The sequence below is a fragment of the Apis mellifera genome, linkage group LG4, assembly GCF_003254395.2.
Source record: "Apis mellifera strain DH4 linkage group LG4, Amel_HAv3.1, whole genome shotgun sequence".
NCBI classification, from domain to species: Eukaryota; Metazoa; Arthropoda; class Insecta; order Hymenoptera; family Apidae; genus Apis; species Apis mellifera.
Window position 1 is genome coordinate 11,035,753 of NC_037641.1, and position 18,541 is coordinate 11,054,293.

General features: G+C 46.8%; 1 protein-coding gene across 5 annotated transcripts in view; it reads right to left on the reverse strand.

Annotated features, from left to right (window-relative positions):
* The window catches only part of LOC411018 (kinesin 11), a 246,361-nt gene extending 236,122 nt beyond the window's left edge, over window positions 1–10,239 (reverse strand). For all 5 annotated transcript variants that reach the window (XR_410886.3, XR_410885.3, XM_394491.7 and 2 more), the window contains exon 1: window positions 9,128–10,239. The gene's annotated coding sequence lies outside the window, so the exon portion shown is untranslated. The remainder of the gene's footprint in view (window positions 1–9,127) is intronic.
* Window positions 10,240–18,541: the final 8,302 nt, after the last annotated feature.

The following is an 18,541-nucleotide window of genomic DNA, read 5'->3' on the forward strand; positions in this document are numbered from 1 at the left end:
ACGTATCTGACGATTGTAGAAGGGAAGAAGAGCTGATCATTATCCTCGAAGGGGACGCGAATTCGAGGGCCTATCAAGCGCGTATCGTTTCCACGGGACGGTATTCTCGATCGATATTCAAGAATCGAAACGAAGATGAGCGTAATAATAATAAAAACCGCCGCAGTTCCGCGTATCTTTCCTCGGGACGAAAATGGCGAAGGAGAAGCAGAGGAAGTGGAAAGGAAAAATATGCGCGGCAAATAATGAAAACCGGACTCGAATCGAAGCTCCCTCTCGCGAACGAGCTATGCCTCTCCGAAAGGGAAATAAATTAAAGAGTTACGAAAATTCCGGGGAGATGAGGGAGCGAAAGAGTTGTTAACTCGAGCGTGGAACACGAATCGAAGAAAAGAGAGAGCGAGAGGAAGGAGAATCGAGCGATCAACGGCGTTATAAATAGCCTGGGCGAGCGTTGGTTCGTCCACTGGATAATCACCGATTTAAAGAAAAAACAGCACGCGTGTACGAGCACTGGATTCATTTCGAACGATAATTTCTCGCGGCTACTCTCCTCTTGTTTCCTTCCTTCCGCGTTGGCCCGAGAAATCGGGCGATTCCCGTGCGCGGAATTCATTTCCAAGATTGCGAGAATAAATTCAATAAATATCGAGATAATCGCGCGCAATTAAGTATTATTCCTTATACCGAATAATCGATATGGATGGGATGTGGAAAGCAGCGTTAAGAGGCCGCGTATACGCTTGAAATATTCTTTGGATAATTCAATTCCGAGGAAGAGAAGGAAATACGTTTAAATACGTTTAATTCCATCTACGACGATCTCGCGGATAAATCTGTCCGGGGAAAGTTCGGAAGACGTTCGAATATTGACCGAGGCAAAATAGTGCGGCGGATCGTTAACGAGTATCGTATCCTTGCCTGCATCCGGATCCACGTTAGGGCGGAGCTTAAATTGGCATCGTTTCTATTCTATTATTAACAGAAACATCGAAACGACAGCGCGCAAATATACAATTCGGTTTCCGATAGAGTGGAAAGGCCGGTATAAAAGCATCATTACTGCAACAGGCGTTCATCGGTTTAGCGATATAATTACTTCTCCCCTCTCTTTCTCTCTCTCTGCCTTTGCGAACCCTCGTTTTCATATCTAAACCGCTAATTCCAATTAAATTCGATACGTTCATCGGCAACGTGCAACAAAACAACAATATATATATATATATATATATATTAATAAACAGGCTATTTTATTCAATTAATCGTACGCCATATTTACACCGTGAACGATACGAATCTCTGTGAAATTAACTCGTCTCCTTTACCAGCTCAAAGAAACAAATTGAAAAGTCGCGATCGATTCATCATTCGACAGCGTATTCGCACGTGTCAAAAAAAAAAAGAAAAATAAACGATTCTCCTCCTTTCGGATACGGAGCATTCAGTGGCGAGAGTATTCCATTCCGATTCGATCGTATCGGAGCGAGATTTAACGAGCGGAACGAATCATCGATCGCCCTTCTCATCCAAAGTCGCACGGAATTCGCACGGGCGAGAGAGGCTGGAACGCGTGCCGACATCAATCTTTCGGTTCCGCAAAATGATTCTCAGCACGATTTCAGACGTTCAGAACGGGGAGAAAGAGAGGGGGGGGAGGGAAATCCCCCGGGAAACGCGTGCCACGTGGCCGCGCAACGCGTGCGAGTGAAATTCGAACGGGGAATACTGGCCACCCCACCGACATACTTCATAACTCTATCTACGTCTTCAGGGGTGCAGCCAGCGATCCTCGAGATCGTAGAAGAGGAGGACCTCCCTGACCTTGACAGACAGAGACCTTTTTCGCATCGACAAATCCGTGGAAATAACGTGGGAAGGTCAGGTGTAACGGGCGGGAGTGGTAACGAGTCAATTTCTTCCCCTATCCTCTTCTCCTCCCTCTATTTTTCAGAATCGGTATATCCAACCCCGTGGATAGGAGGGGGATGGAAATCGAAAATTCGCCCGAAAAAGGGCAGATAGAATGTTTCAGATTGGTGGAGAGTATTGATTTTTCGTCGATGTCACGGGTGTGTAACGGGTGAAATTCGCGTAAAGTCGTGTCTCTCGCATCGGTATCGTCGATATTTACGCGGCTACATTGATTTTAGATTGCGCAGGTGAGCACGTAACTGCGTAAATAATGAGACTCGCCCACGCGGAACGATGTTTTATTCATCGGCCGACGACCGATTGAACCGATGCGCCCAACCACCGCCGGATGAAAAACTTTTAATTCCCCCGTGAAAAATCGTCCGGAAGCGACAGAGCGTTTCCCGGACTCGAAGGACGCCCGGCCGACCGCCGATCATCTAACAGGCAGATAGGTTACTCGTTATTCCCTCCGAGAGAAAATTATTCGAATCGAGAACGCCTCCTCGCGTTTATTTCGCTCGTTCGACAATCAAAATTGTCATCGCGTTCGTAATATCTGTATCCCGGCCCGTTTGCAGCCCGCGTTTGTTACACCGCGCGTATAATAATTTATTGCTCGGCCCGGGATTCTTCCACCCGTTTCCCACCTCCTCCTCGACCTCGGTGTCGAGTAATATCGAGAAACCAGCTCTTTGTCGCTCCTCGAAAACAGCCTCCTCGATACAGGTTGAAATTGCATCGAGGATATTTTGCGCCGATTCATATTGCGACTATCCGAGAGATCGCGTCCCTCCTCCTCTTCTCCCCCTTCCCCGTGATTATCCGACACGACGGTATGCCGTAACGATAATGGAAAACTTGGAATATTGCTTGCGAATCGGTATCGAATTCGTCTCATCGAGGCTGGTAATAAATAACGAGAGGGTTGTAAATATCTTTCGTTCTTTCCATCCTCCTCTTATCCAGAAACGTCTCGGGACGAATATTCCAAGGAATTGAGAATTAAGAAAGCGTGCAACGCGGTGGCACGACGGAAAGGGACCACGATCTCTCGGACCTCCCTCGTTCTTTCTTCTCACACACATATATATATACACACGCACGTGACAAGGATTTCAGTAGCGTGACAAACACGAGTGCCATAAAACGAGGCACAGCCGCTTACGTAACAAATCGCTGGATCGATCGAAACGACTCGCACCCTCCCCCTCTGTACACCCGTTCAAAACATTTCCAGCCACGTGACCAATTTCACGAACCAATTGTGAACCCGTGCCTTCCCTCTGTCCTTACCGTGCCTCCGACAAAGGTGAAACGTGTTTTGTTAGACGAAGAGGGGGGCGGCATTCGGAATTGCAATTAGCGAGGCTGGAAGGAACGAGGCGATCGGTGGCGCGAGGAGAAAAGAGGGACGTAACGCACGGTTCACGAGTCAAATTTCATTTCAGAAGGAAGGATCGCGCGATCTTTCCGCCGCCGTTCACCCCCTCGAGGAGAAAAATCTGAATTATGTTATGTTCCGCGGGTAAATCAAACGGGATCAAAGGGATCGGTAATTTAGTAGCAATTTAAATTTAAATCGGGGAGGCTAACCCCTTGACCGCGATCAAGATCTACGTTATTGAATTCTTTTTCTCCTCCTTCTATCCTCGGGACAGGATGAAACGGGCGAGGAGAGACGATCGAGACGGCGTAGAGGAGGGAAGAGAGAGGGAGAGGGAGAGGCTCGTGGTTACCCCGAGGGGGTTGGAGTATACACGGGTGTCTCGATGTATGGGGCACCAAAGTGGCAATGATTCCCTCACGGCTCGTAACGGTTTGCACGGGCCGGGCTTGCATTTCCTGCTTGTTCCACCAAACGATTCAGACGCATAACTTCCGTTCACTCCGCCCGACCGCAAGGTCAGAGGTGAGCGCCGTGCATAACGTCCACGTCGCTCCGGCCTGGCTAACTTTCGACATTATTCGCGTTACTGCTCCTAGCTTTGCTACGGACCTTGCCTACACCTCCGACCATTATTATTCCCCTATCCCTCCCTCCACACATTGCCAGACTTCCCCATTCGTTTCCTTTTCTTTTTTTCGTGCCTAACAAATCGGCCGACTGATTTTTCGATATCCACTTCTTGGAAAAGAAAAAGGAGGAAGAGAGAGGAAAAGGCAATATAGCTTGTAAGGACGTCGATCGCTCGAAGCCACGCTTCGAGGAGTTTCACAGGAGATTCGACCTCCTTCCTTTCTTTTTTCTTTCTTTCGATCGGATTAAAGCGAAGACAAATAGGTAGGTTCGATTTTACAGGGAAGCAAAGTTTCGTTTCCGGACGAGATAAATCGTCGACTTCCGCGTTTCGGTCGATACGAGAGGAAGGGAAGATACCAACCCTTTCGAGGAAAAAAAGAACAGAGTGAAGAGAGAGGGTTCTTGATAGGCGGCTCTGCGAAAAGGAGCCTCGTCCGACAAAAAGGATCGTCATTGGTTTCCCCGAGCTAAGCTTAACAAATTCCCTGTGTCGGTTTCGGTATTCACGCCTGGCGTGCATCGACGACGCGTGAATCGGGGGAAAGGTACAAAGGCGTGCACGGCGAGGACGAGCGATACCACGGATGCTTCAGGTCTTCGGGCCGCGCCGCGAGAGAGAGAAAGAGAGAGAGAGTTAGCTGGTCGTCAAAGAGTGGCTAAGACGCGTTGCACCTTGAGCGAGCGATGAACGGCTCGTTGACCAACACTCGTTGGTCCATCGTGGAGAGGTCCATAATGCTCCGTAACACCCTCTTCAGAAGCGCCTTATTCACGTGGAGCCCCATGAAAGCTCGTAATATCCACGAGCAGCAGTCTCGGGGGGGGCGCCTGCGCACGCGCGACCGCGAGACGTCCAGACTCTCTCTCTCTCTCTCCTCTTCCGCGGCCATAATTACGAGACGTTAATTACACGATGAATGCACCCGCGGCATAGGAGAGAGCCGCGTCACTCGAGAGCGGTGAGCTTTCAAGGGTAATGCGGCAGCCACTCAGGTACACCAGATGGTGTCGATTCGTTCGAGCTCGCTCTTTTATATCCAGAGTGTTGTTGTTCCGGCTCCAGTTCCGATAATAAGGATCGCATATGCCCCCTAATCGCCTCTTACAATAACTATCAACGGGATTCTCTCACGAGAATCGTCTGTCTCTCCTCCTTCTCTCCATGCGGCGAAACTTGCTTGGTTTTATTTTTCTTTTTCTTTTTTAGTTTAAGAAAAGAGGGGGAAAGGTTTAATCGTGGTTAAACACACGTAGATTCGTAGATTCGTATCTCGGCGCGGTCGAAAGAATTAGCTCGAGCGTGCGGGGATCCAAGTGCGCGGCGCGACTTCTTCTCTGCGACCTATGTATTCGCCAACGCTAACTCCCGTTCTTAATTAGCGAACGAATCTACTTTGAGCCGCTTTTTTTTTTTTTTTTTCAAATCGATGATTCGCAAAGTAGTTCGCGGGGTCGATGACTCAACCAGTTGGCGCGGATTCGAGGGAAGAAATCGCTGGTACGAGTGTGGTAGTAGCGCCGACCGATATTCAAAGTGATGCCGGTTAGGTTAGCTAAACTAAACTGGCTTTAGAATTTACGGTATTCCGTCTTCTCCTCTCCCGTCTTTTCTCAAACCCTCCAACCTGTTTCCGTTAACCGCCACTTCGCCCCGGTTGACTCCTCGATCGTACGTTGCTCGACGAGATTTATCGATAAAAATGCACGAGGCGGGAAAAAACGCTTGAAAACGAAGATAACTCGGATAAAACGGATCTCCATTATCCTGAGGTGAAAGGTAATCAATAACAGGGGATAAATTTAATCAAGTACGTGACTCGGTTATTACTCGTTTGGCACCCGGGATTCGAGTGTTCGAAATCGAATCAATGATTCACCGCGCGTTCTTCGGTCACGACTGTATACGCTTATTCCGCGCTCCACTTCTCCCGAGAATATCATTCTCCCCGTTGATATTTTATCCGGATTTATACGGTGATAAACGGCGGAACACAAACGAGGTGGGTGGCGCTTAACGCTTGCTCGTCAATTATTATTGTTCTAACCATCGATAAGATTCCATTGCTTTTATCGTCGGGTGATACACGTAACCGCCGCGTAACCGGCGCCCCGCCGCCAAGGCCTTCTGCAAATTTATAGCCGATACATGATTTATCGGCCGGCTCGGCAATTAAATCGCAGTTTATATTAAGCCAGTCTGCGAAATCCATAAAGGGTTATTACCGTTGGAGATAAACCGGGTGGACCAGGAGGGGACCCCAGAAGTTCCCGATTAAATTAAGCCAAATTAGCCGCGCAGGGGAATGAATAATTTTCCGACTTTCGAAAATATGACACCGAAACGATCAGAGTTACGTTACGTTTCTTCCAATCCCATCGATAACGAAACCGAACAATATTCGAGATGAAGTCTCTGAGATCTAATCATCCTCGAACGAAACGATGAAAGAGAGTAGGGGAACCAAGATTTATATCATAATATAATTTTCAAAGAGCCGCTAATCTTCGAAAACCTTCTCCTTCCTCGAACGAATACGGGTACACTGTGTGACAATCGTTACGCCCTCATCAAACGGAAAATTCAAACGGAAGCCGCTGTTTCAAACCGATATTCAACTTCTTTAAGCGTCATCGATTTTACTCGATGATCCTCGAAATATATCGAATAAATAAATAAAAGGGTAGAGAGGGAGATTTTATCGGGAGATCTTTTCTCCGACAAAGTTCTTCCTCCTCTACTCTCCCTCAAGGGAAGCTGAGATGAATACGAAAACTACGGGACAAAAGTCGGTTCGGAAAGAAACTTCCATTTATACCAGATGCCATTCGAAAGAGACAAACTGCTACGAGCAAGAACATGGAAACGCGTATACGCGCGCCCAACCACCACGGTTAAGTTTTACGAGCGTCCGTGAACCCCAACGGAAAGCTTTGTGGATAGGTCACGAACATCGGCGAGCAACACACGGATCGTGAACCGTAGACAGGTCGACAGCTGTAGCGACAGTCGTAACGCTAAACCAAATCGAATAACGAGGAAGGGAAAAGTAGCACGGAAAGAGCGAGAAACTGTGCCTTTACACTCGCGTTTCTGAGGATTCCGGTGAGGACGAAGCGAAGCATCTTCGTCCATCTTCGTCAGTTTAACAATGAGAGTTTATTCCAAGACGCGTATCATTACGAAATTCTCTAATTTTTTTATCAAAATAAAAGAGAAAAGAATGAAGAAAGAGTTCGAAATGTTAACGAAAAGAATTATTACGGCGTCTTTTATTCCCCGATACTCCATCATTTTTATTTACCGTGAAAATTTGCCGTCCCTTGTCAACGATCGATCGCAAAGAGGAGACAGGATCGAAATTTTCCCTGTAGCAAACGGTCAGAAGCAACGCCATCACTTAGCCGACCATCGACAAACCCCATGAGCCAAAGTCAATAGCTAATATTGCCCGTTTAGATCGAGCTCGGACGAACGCAGAGAATGCCTCCTCGTTCAAAATGAAACTCCCCTTTGCCACCCCCCTCGTCATCTAATTCTCTCGGTACATCTCGCTCTCTCTCCCTCCCCCCTTCCGTTCCCATTCTATCCCGCCTAGTTCCCGACCGAATGTTATTCAAACGAACACGTCTTCGTTCGACGCGCTCCCGTTTCCCCGATATCGGTAATTAGTTATAAACATTGGTGCCATTGACGTAACCGAGCCAATATTGTTTTATATGCGATAGAGTTCGAATCAGGGGGGCGAAAAGGCAACTATACAGCCCCCCTCCCCCCTCGTACGTTTGGTTAAACGGTCACGCGTCGACCGATGTCGTCCAAACGACGACTTATATATTCATGCGATCGATCGATTCCCGCTATTCAACGAATTAAACGTTTGTTACTCCGTGTCACGCGATTTCCATGTTTATCCAGAAAGAAGAGAAGAATTCGATTCCCGATTCGGGAAAGAAGAATGTAACGACTTTTTTAATCTCCGAGGCGCGACGGAATCTTTCGATCTTCTCTCCTGTCCGAGAACGCAAGCGACTGAGAATTCTGTACCCTCCCACTTATCTCACGAACCGGGGATACCAAACTCGAGCCTCGATCGTTTCGCATCGGATTGTATCACACGAGCTGGTATTCTCCGCATTTGCGAACGCTTGCACGAGCTCCTCGAAGACCAACGCGAAGACTGAGAAAAACAGGAGGAGGAGATCTCGATGATATTAGAAAATCTTCCCCTCCTGAGAGGAGAAGGAAAGGGACAGTCCTCCAAGCATATATATACCCCTCCTTCCTTTCTTCATAGGGGGTTTTCGTCCCCCGTTTCGTGGTTTTGTTCCTTTCCCACAACGGTGTATGGTCTATTAGTCTCTATCGTCGAATAATTACATCCTTGGATTATTAACCACCGCCCCATCGTTATTGTTCCCCGTGTATCTCCGTGTAAAAATCGCGTTCGAGACGTGTAAGCAACGCGAAGGAAACGGCGAGGGGTCGGAACGCGCGCGCGCGCGCGCGTACACGCACACGCACCCGCTCCATCGCGACAATAGCGGAAATAGCTACTGATTCGAAATCCCTTGTGCACTCGACATTAATTCTCGCTACTCGGCGAGTCCCTTCTCAGAAGAAAAAACAACGAATGGATCGGTAGGCGGCAGTGACAGAGGCGAGGAAGAGGAACGGGGAGTGGGGGAAGGAAAGAGAGAAGTGGTGAAAGAAGAAAGGCAAGTGTGAAGATACCGACTACGTGTAAGAGGAACGCAGGATGTTCATCCGCGATATTTTTTAACGGGTGGATACAGTTCCAAACACGAAGATAAGTTTCGCAACGATCCCTTATAACAATATATTTTGCTACGTACGATTAGTAAATACGATTGCAAAATTTATATATATGTGTGTACGACGATAATTACGCGTGACGATCTTCTTGGAAATCTTTATAGGAAGCTTATGTAAAAGTTAACGTAATCGCGAATAAATATCCAATGTCTGTATCTTTCTCTGTGTATACAAATTTATCTAAACGTTCTGAATAATAGTTTCAATAGTTTCGCGAAAACGCAGTAAACAAAATTTTTTACGACAATGCCGACTATCGGACATTGTTTATCAACGAAACGTGTTACCAAAGTGCGAATATACGCTATATAAACTACGCAATTAAATTATCGATATAAAATTTAAAATTAAAGGCTCACCGATCGTAGTCGAAGACGAAACGACGCAGTTACTCAGCGCGAAGATATGTCACCCTCCAATGATTCATCGTTGTCCGCCGCGCTTCGTTTCGATGCACCTGTTCGATTGCACTTTACCGTCACACTTCATACACAACCGTCAAATTCCTGTTGCGCCCCCTCCCGCGTCATCGCCGCGCGAAAACGACCGGCGATCCTCGACACGAAAACGAATTTCGAAATATTTCGATTCCTTCCTTCTATCGGGACCTGCCCTTTGCCACGGTTCCCACGATATAACCGGTTCCACTAGCGCATTCGCGATCGTTAATTCCTCAAAATTCTTCACGCCCGAAAACAAAAAAATAATCACCTCTTCGACGCGAAGACGACAATTCGCTTACTACGACGTGACGCTTTCACGAAAATGCTTCGTAACACTCGCGTATTATTCACTCGCCACGATTATCCACGCCTGAAATAACGCATAACTCTTTCTCTTTCTCTCAACTCGGTGCAACGCGCAATAAAAGACACATGGTAAAGAAAAAATTCACGACGAAATCACGATTCGATTATTTTCGTAACGATATCGCGCCACTCGCCCGTACACGACCGAATCCACCGAAGTCACGATACACACTGAACGTTGTGTCCTTCGAAAGAATGTACGGTGTCGAACTATGCTTTTGTTTACCTTTCACAGCGGACGAAATAATATTGCGACATAATATTACGATACCGAGAATTATCTAGCTTCGAGGGTTCTACGAATTCGCGTGATTAAACAACAACTGCCGTTACTCGACAATTTCCATTGCGATTATCGCGATCGACTTTCGAGAAATATATCGAGTACCGGCCGGTCTCGAACTCTCCGCTGTCAACTTCACGTCGTTGCGCGAAACGTTGTCGCAGATCGTTCGTTTTGTCATTATGGCGGTGACGCGAATGAAAAATTATATACCGTGGATGAAGAAAAATATAACTCACGACGATGGTATATCGTAGGATGATCACCACGGTCGCGAGGCACGTTGCACAGTGCCGAGTTAATCGAGATTTCGCGGGCTCCTCCTGCGACGTTGGAAGAGCGCGAATGCACACGGGATGCGCGCGTCCCGGCGGCTGCGCGTGCACTGCCCGCGCGGTTCCCGTACCAATACCCCCCCACCCTCTCCTCTCCGTCTTCTTCTGCAGAAACGAGCGTATACGGGACCCCATGTCCCTTTCTCGTCCTCTCTCTCTTCCCCCCTCCCTTCCCGCCGCCAGTTCTCGCTCTCTCCCTTCCTCCCACTGGCTCGTCCTTTTTCTCTTTCTCCCAATCTCGAAATCCCCTGTACCACTACCGAGAGTCAATCCCTTCTCCGGTCAACGTAAATAGCGTACGGAGAATCAGTACGTACCTGGACATTGTCCTTGGATACGATGATATTCCTATAAACAGAAGGAGAGATTTCGTTGTTTTGCATCGTTTATTATTGGCTTGATTACCGCCGTTACACGGCCGCAATTGCACGGGACATTTCGAATTTTTTGCGCGACTCGCGATCACCCGAGCATCTCGGTCGTAACTTTTTTCGCTTATTAAGAAACCGTACGAGAGACTTTAAGCGGAAATCGTGTTGTACGAGGCACAACTAGGAGGGTATTGAATTTTAAGCGGGAAACATTTGAATTACGTTACGACGAACGTTTTTTCTCGTATATGGCGAAATGATTCGATGGAACATTTTAATAAATATCTCGATATTACAAACACGAATATATATATATATATATATATATATATATATATACGAAGAAAAGAAACCAGTTATTCAACTTGTGCGTTGACCTTAATATAATACGCATCGAAATATTCGAAAAGATGTGTCGGGAATTCGCACGGAAAGATTTTCAAAATTAAAGGTAAGGAATTTTTAATCAACCGAAATGGAACAGTGGTCTTCGAATCCGTCCGAATTTTACGGTTCATCAACCGTATGCCCGTCTACATTAATATTAATTACCTTATTTCGAAACTCTGACGGACTACCCTCCGAGTCCCTCTCAATGTCGTCGGCTCTTCGTCCCTTGTATGCCCCAACCGAGACAACTCGACACGCGTTCTTACACGCACGTTTCTACATAAAAGCGGATGCATGTGTGATACGAGTCTCGAGCGTTAGACCCGAGCGTGTGACGCCTCTCGAAACGTGCATCTTATCGCTATCCCTTCTGTGAATTCTAAATTAATTTTCATGCCGTTCAAAATCGACGTCGATCGTCCTTCCTTCCTTCCTTCCCTCCCTCCCTCCCTCGTGAACAATATAAAGTTTCATTCCATTCAATTTCAACACGGGATACACGTTCGATTCAATAACTCGTTACACGCGATAATATATATCGGGGCGTGAAGAACAGCCGGATCGATGTAAAGATAGGAGCTGTTGCGTAGGAGGAAAAGCGCGGTCCAATATATCTCCATCATCGAGAAGACACGGTGTGAACGAGACTTTAAGGAGTCAACGATTCACGATACGCGTATATATATATATATATATATATATATATATATATATATATATATATTATAAGATGCACGGCCAGGTAGTACGAGAGTAGCTCGGATGTACCTAAGTATATATCGAGTATCGAGCGTGCCCTTGGGGGGATACCACGGGGGCGAGAAAGAGAGCGGGAGCACGGGTGGGAAGAGCGCATAAACGAAGGAACAGAAAAGAAAACGATTGAGATTGAATTATAGCTCGCGGCTTAAACGTTGGATTCAAATCGATCCCATATATCACATTACCTGGCACCTTTATTTTGCTTTCTACGATCCTCCCCCCTTCCCCCGGCCTTTCCATTGTTTCACCGTCCCTCCCCTCCCCTCTCTCTCTCTTTTTCCCTTTGTTTCCTTCTTACATGGTGCGTGCAACATTGTACGTACAACAAGGTACGATCAATTGTACCGCTCTCTTCCAATCTCGTCTTCTACGCCCACGCGATCGATTTTCGATCGACCCCTAATATAATTCGTCGGTATATCGAACGGTACTTTTTCTCGCAAGATTGTCGCAAATAATTTATAGCAACGAACTCCTCCTTTCATACCGTCGATGGGTCGAGGATTCAATGGCAAAAGGCAGAAGGTAGGAAATTTATTCCTAACGTTGACTAACGAACGCTAGGCGACGCTATTTTATACGTTGGCCATGTTTTTTCCCCCCCATTTGCACCGAGTGGAAGAGGAGGAGGGCATAAAGAAGAGAGAAAGCAGGCATTACATTGCCGCCGCCGCCACCTTTTAGCCGAGCTTACGATAATTTTCTCGTGTTTACGGTCGCCAGAGTATCGCGTCGCTTTTTCCCTGGAGAGAGGTAAAAAACATTGGAATAGCGCTATGCCTAGGATACGGAGATTGGAAACGCCGGCGCCAACACTTGCAATTCCCTTGTACTACTCGTGTATGTATATGTGTATATATTTGCAACGATCCTACACGCAGCTGGCGTGTAAATCAAGTGGGCTTCGTTAATGCTCGTCGAGGGGCCGAATCAATTAAAATCGAAGCTCGAGGGGCTACGAGCGACTAAAAAACGTTACCGGCCAACTTTCCACGTACGAAATCGTTGGCGAAGAAATTCTTTATTACCAACCTTTTCTTCTTCTTCTTCTCCTTTATCAAACCTCGTTTCGTTCCAGCTACGAACCGATTCTCCAATCCCTCGCCTTCCGATTCAAACGTTCCACCTCGGTGATACACAAGGTTTATGCGCGCGATGCATTCACGCGTTCGTGCATCCAGTCACGGCACGTTTAAACGAGTTTCGTTACGGAGATTGTCCAGTTGTCATCCCGTTGCTCCGCGGCAGGCAACAGTCATGTATGAAACTCGTGACCGTGTCCGTGTGAAGATAAAATTGTTTCGTTAACTGAGCGAAATAAAAAAAGATAGTCTCGATCTTTTTTCAATCCGCAAGTTCGAACGTTTTCATCTTAAAAATCCTTGGTAAAAATTTCAGCAAGTTTCTCTTTTCTCGAAATTAAAAACTCGCGCTCCTAAAAAAGGGAAAAAAGGGTGGCGAAGGGTGGGAACGGATTGAATCATCCGGGATCGAGCCGAGTTCCCCCTTTCGTAAAAATTATACTCCACCGCTTCGTCCTTCCTGCATTCCACATAATAAACGCGAATGCGCGCACCGCCATGTCACGATTTCTTGGTACTTTTACGCGCACGTCGTCAAGGAGTGAAGAGGAGGCTCCTACGCGGGTCGTGGCGAATACCGTGCGCCGCTCTCTTCAGCCTGTCATTAATGACGATAATTTCCATCCCGCCGTTATAAATCCGGGCGAATTTACCGGCGACGCGAATATTACCGCGTCGACCAATCCGGGACAATAATTACGGATGGTGGCTCACTTTGCCCCAGTAAACGTTCATTTAAGGGGCGGTGGAAAAAAAATCCACTGGATGAAAGTTTTTTGTCTCGCCTCCCTCTGTAACGAGGCGGAAACAGAGAATGTGACAACGTGGGGGCCGTTGTGCGGTTGGCCGTTTGCTCTTCTCTCCCAGCTGTTCCTACTCGTCGGATTATTGAAGATGCAAACGATGCTTCGTCGCCGTCGTCGTCGTCGTCGTCGACGTCGGCGGCGGCGGCGGCGGCGGCGCGATTCCTTGAAAAAGAAGAAAGCCAGCCGTGTTGTTTACCGTGGCGACATTCGAGAAAAAAAGAAAGAAAGGATGTCGGCGTGAACACGTTTCCAACGAAAGGGGCGAAAAGAGCGTGTCTTCGCTATTGTGAAATCGAATAGGCGAGGAAAAATCTCGGACGAGTTTTCCCTTCCTGTCCAATTGTAACACTTTCCTTTTCATCTTCTCACAAATAGAAAAGTTTAAAGACTCGACTCTTTCAATACGAATATATTTCTGTCGACTTTTCAGATGAAACCACGACAGCCAGTCAAATGATCGGATAACGTTAACGATTGGTTTCGCTAATTTGCTCGACAGGCAGGATCGCACGTTCACGGGGTCGATCAATCCAGTATAGGTAGACATAAGTCGGAGTATTATTACGTAAGAGCGGCGCAAAGCTGACTGATGGGGGGTGAAAAGGGGTGAAAGGGTGGCACAGGTCGCTTTTGTTTGGTTGGAGTGCACGCCGGTTTCACCGGTAGCAGCACCGGTAGCAGGGAGAGAAAGAGAGAGAGAGAGAGAGAGTCAGGGTGGCTGGGACCTATACGTGTGCGTGCTTCACCGATCCACATCGTCCACGCGCCCCCTAACGCACCCCAGGCAAAAAGCACGGGGTTCAAGTGTACGTATATGCACGTACATGGCCGCGTTTAATAAGAATACGCGGCGGAGCAGACAGTCGGTGCGACGGTGTAGCGCTAACATTTTATTTATCAGCGCTGATGGCTTTTCTGTTCTCGCAAGGGTCGTCGTTCCTTTTTTCTTTTTCTTTCCTTTTCTCTTTTCTCTTTTTCGAGAAATCTAAAAGACGGATCCCCCTCGCACGATCGAGAGAACTGCGTTACGAACTACAACGAATCCCTCCGCGTCCGTGATATTTCCTGTGATCACTCGACTAACAATTTGCGTACATCTATCTTCTTATCCTTCCGTTTCCTTATACATGGCGACGTTATGGAGTACCGTTCATCGTGACAACGTAGAATCGTGATAAATGAACACGAGGATTCTATCTCAAAACACGCGGAACATGTGCGACATCTGTACGTGCGATAACGGTCGAGATTTTTTCCCCCTTGTAAAAAAAAGAAAAAAAGAAAGAAAGAAAACAGAAAGCGGAGGTTAAGCGTTGAAGTTAACGCTTCACGCGAAAAGAAGTTGACGCCCCCGTTGACGGTATCACGATCTTGCAACAATCGAGAACGGCAGAAAGTCGAGAGCCACAGTCATCCGTTGATATTTCCCACTCCCGTGATATATACGCGCCACGTTACTACTCAGAACGGTGAAAAATATTGTCAAGGCGGCGTTGAAATATTACACTGTGTCAGGACGCAAGAATTGCTTGCACCGCACGGACTATAATCTACCGCTGGCCACGTGGCTGGCTCGAGACCGACAATTCGTATTGCTCGCGTGAGGGAAATACGAGCGAGGTGACAATGAAATCCGCGACAGGTGAGATACCTCCTCCTCCCCCCCGCTTAAAATAATTATCGTTCAAATTTTCAATTTAAAGCGTTGTTGAAACGTGTGAAACGACATGGCACGAAATCTCTACGATACCTTCGTATCTTGGAAAAATAGAACTCGTATGGCAATCTCTCTTATCTACGTATTGCTATTCGGTCTTCGTACAAACATTAATCATTTGTTGGTAATTAGAAGAAAATGAATCGATAATTTAATTCGTTTCTCGAAAATTTCGTAACGTTGATCGATGTTCGCTCGTAAGAGGAACGTTTAATGGCGATGCAAGTTGCGATTAAATTGGACAGAAGCGGGCGAATGAAACGAGCAATCGGTTAATTAACTCGCTGTGTCTAACAGCTAAACGTTACAAACTGCGCGACCAGTCCAAATGCAACTGTCTGGCGCTCATCCAACAGGCGTATCCAAGACGTCGCGTTCTCGTAAGAATTTGTCGCCACGCCTCTACCGCGATAAACGCATCTCCAGCTACTGTGATTCGATATAGTTCGATCGACTCGTCGCTCCACATCTGTACAGTTAGCATTACTTAAGATATAAAAATATCTTTCTCGGTTGGAACGGCTCGTTTAAAGCATCGAAAGTTTTGACCGAGATAAATACGTAAATAGAAGGAAGGAAAGGGGAACGAGCTTATTACTCGGTTTTATATTTTATTAACGGTTTACATCCGTTTACCTGTCAGATTGGATATACATTTTAACAAAGCCGCGATCGATCTACCCACTCGTCCGCCTCTTTTATTTTAATAACGAACTATTAACGGATTTCTCCTCGCTCTTTCCCCTCCACTCCACTCTCCTTTCGTAGCATCGATGAACAGACTCTCTCTCACCCTCTTCGTCGGGAAGGGATCCCGCTTTGAAGCGGGACGGTCGTCGGGCCGATTGTAAAATTTTATCGTGAAAGAGAAAACAGGAATTATTACAAATCCCGCGGCCCGTCCCGCCGCGTCATTTCCCTTAGACGATTATTATTATTCCTGGAATATTTCGTATTTCAACGAGCTCACGTTTCAAACTCAGTTCACAACGAGTCTCGTCCAATCTATTTGATCATCGTTTAATGAGAGGAACCGATTCCCGCTCGATCGAAGAACACCCTGTTCCCTTGTTCTTTCACAAAGCCACGCGTTCCTCACGCGTCTTTAACCGCGTGATTATCGCGCGTTTGTCACGACGCGTGGCGCTAATATCGCGCGCTCGGCCTCCACGCACGTTGGCAGCCTTTGATGCGCGGCAGGAATTCACGGCATTTGATCTGAATTAGTACACGCTTCTCCAACACGGTATGCGTATACCATCCAATTTCTCTTGGCTGCCATTCAACGCGCTTTCAACCGCGTGGATAAGTGCGTCGCGATAAACTTCAATTAGCGATATCAACCTTGACGATCGCGTTGTTAATTTATCGCGTCGACGCGTGCGGCGCTGTTGTCGCTCGCTGCTCTCCGCTGATCGTTCCGTTCGACGAAACGTTTCGTTTCCACAAAATAACGATGATAATAATGAACGAAACGAGGGGATAAGAAGAGAGAGAGTCATCGTTTGTATTTGAGATCGAAAAGTGGCAAATGGTAGCAAGCTAGGTTAATGGTGTGGTATCGAGCAATGACGTTGAACTAATTTATTGAGGTTAAAGCCTCACCTTGTCCATCTATCGTTTCGAAACGCAACGTAAACAACGGTCGAGTCGAGATTGTTGGATCGATTACTTTTACAACTCGATATATCGCGGATATTACTGTATATACCGTGTAATACCAACCCCTTTAACTCGCGAGACTCGCGTCCTGTCCATGGCTCATACAAATCTTTCCCCGGGGTACTTTATCTCAAAGAAGGCATCGCTCACTAGTCACGGGAAGTGGCTCTCGCAATCTTTTCCTTGAATGCCGGTCGCGAGTCCGCTCGACATTCACAGGATATTAAATGAAAACATTGGACGGTTTTTCTAGTCGGCGGAACTGCTACCTAATATTTGCCAAGAACGATATCGCAAAGGAACCATCAGCAGACACGCTTCTCTTCCTTTCTCTTTTTCCCTTTTCCTTTTCTTTCTCTTTCTCTTTTCTCTTTCCTTTCTTTCTTTCTTTCCCCGCTTGCTTACTCTCCAGCTCCCCAGGCCGAGGAATACCCAGTTCCACCGAAAGGGAGGGGGGAGAGGCCTAACTTATACCTCCCGGTTAAACGTAAAAATCTCTGGAGAGAGAGGGAGAGAGAGAGACTAGAGAAAAAAAGATCCGAAAGGAAGGAGGCACGGGAAATCGCATAAGACCGAGATACGCCTTAAAATAATCTTGCCATTTCGCTGGTACGCGCCGCATAATGCGGCACAGACAGCCACGGTACACTCGGCTCGAGCCGAATAAACCGAGAGATGAGCAGATTTTATCGCTATCAATTTACAATACGGCCCTACACCGGCCGCGCCACGACAGGTTTTACGGTCCTGTTCTGGTCAACTAACGCAAAACGGATCTTATCGACCGTACCTCCCGATTGTTTGCTCAAATAGAGAGCCAATTTTATGGTTTATACATTGCCGCGAGCTATGAAATGAAATGTTTTCATTTCCCTCGAATTAACGAAACATCCTGGACCCCTTTGGCTTTTTTTTTATTTATTTATTTGTTTGTTTTCTTCCTTTCTTTTTTCCTTTTTTTTTTACCCCTTCACCTCCTCCTCCTCCTCCTCCTCTTCTCTCTCCTTTTGTAATATTTTTCCGCTTTTGTTTTCGCTACTCGAAAAGCGTCGATTGGAAATTTTACGCGCAACAGATTAGCACGAGTCTGTCCCCCGCAAACGATCAAAGGGTCGAAACAATGGACAACGCGGAAGCGTACATATGCGTACATACATATATGCGTGCGTGTGTGCGTATTCGATCGAAATTTTATAATAGTCGGTACATCGGTCCATTTATCGACCGAAATGTTTTTTCGAGCGAATTCGTCCGTTCGCGGGGAAGAGGGACGAGCATGGAGCATGCAGCGAACGATGATCCGGCAAAACCATCATCGCATTTACGTATCGAATATCAAGACTCATCATCGGCAATCAACGCGCAACAAAATAGAACGATGTGGAGATTGGATCGATGGAGATGGAGATGGATAAACAACGAAACTCGTTACCCTGATTTATACGATCCGTAACGTAACGTTTCCATTGTTTCGCGTGCGAACATTGTATAATAAATCCGAATGAATATAAACTGGCCCGTTACGACATTGAATGCTGCACGGATCGAATACGTAA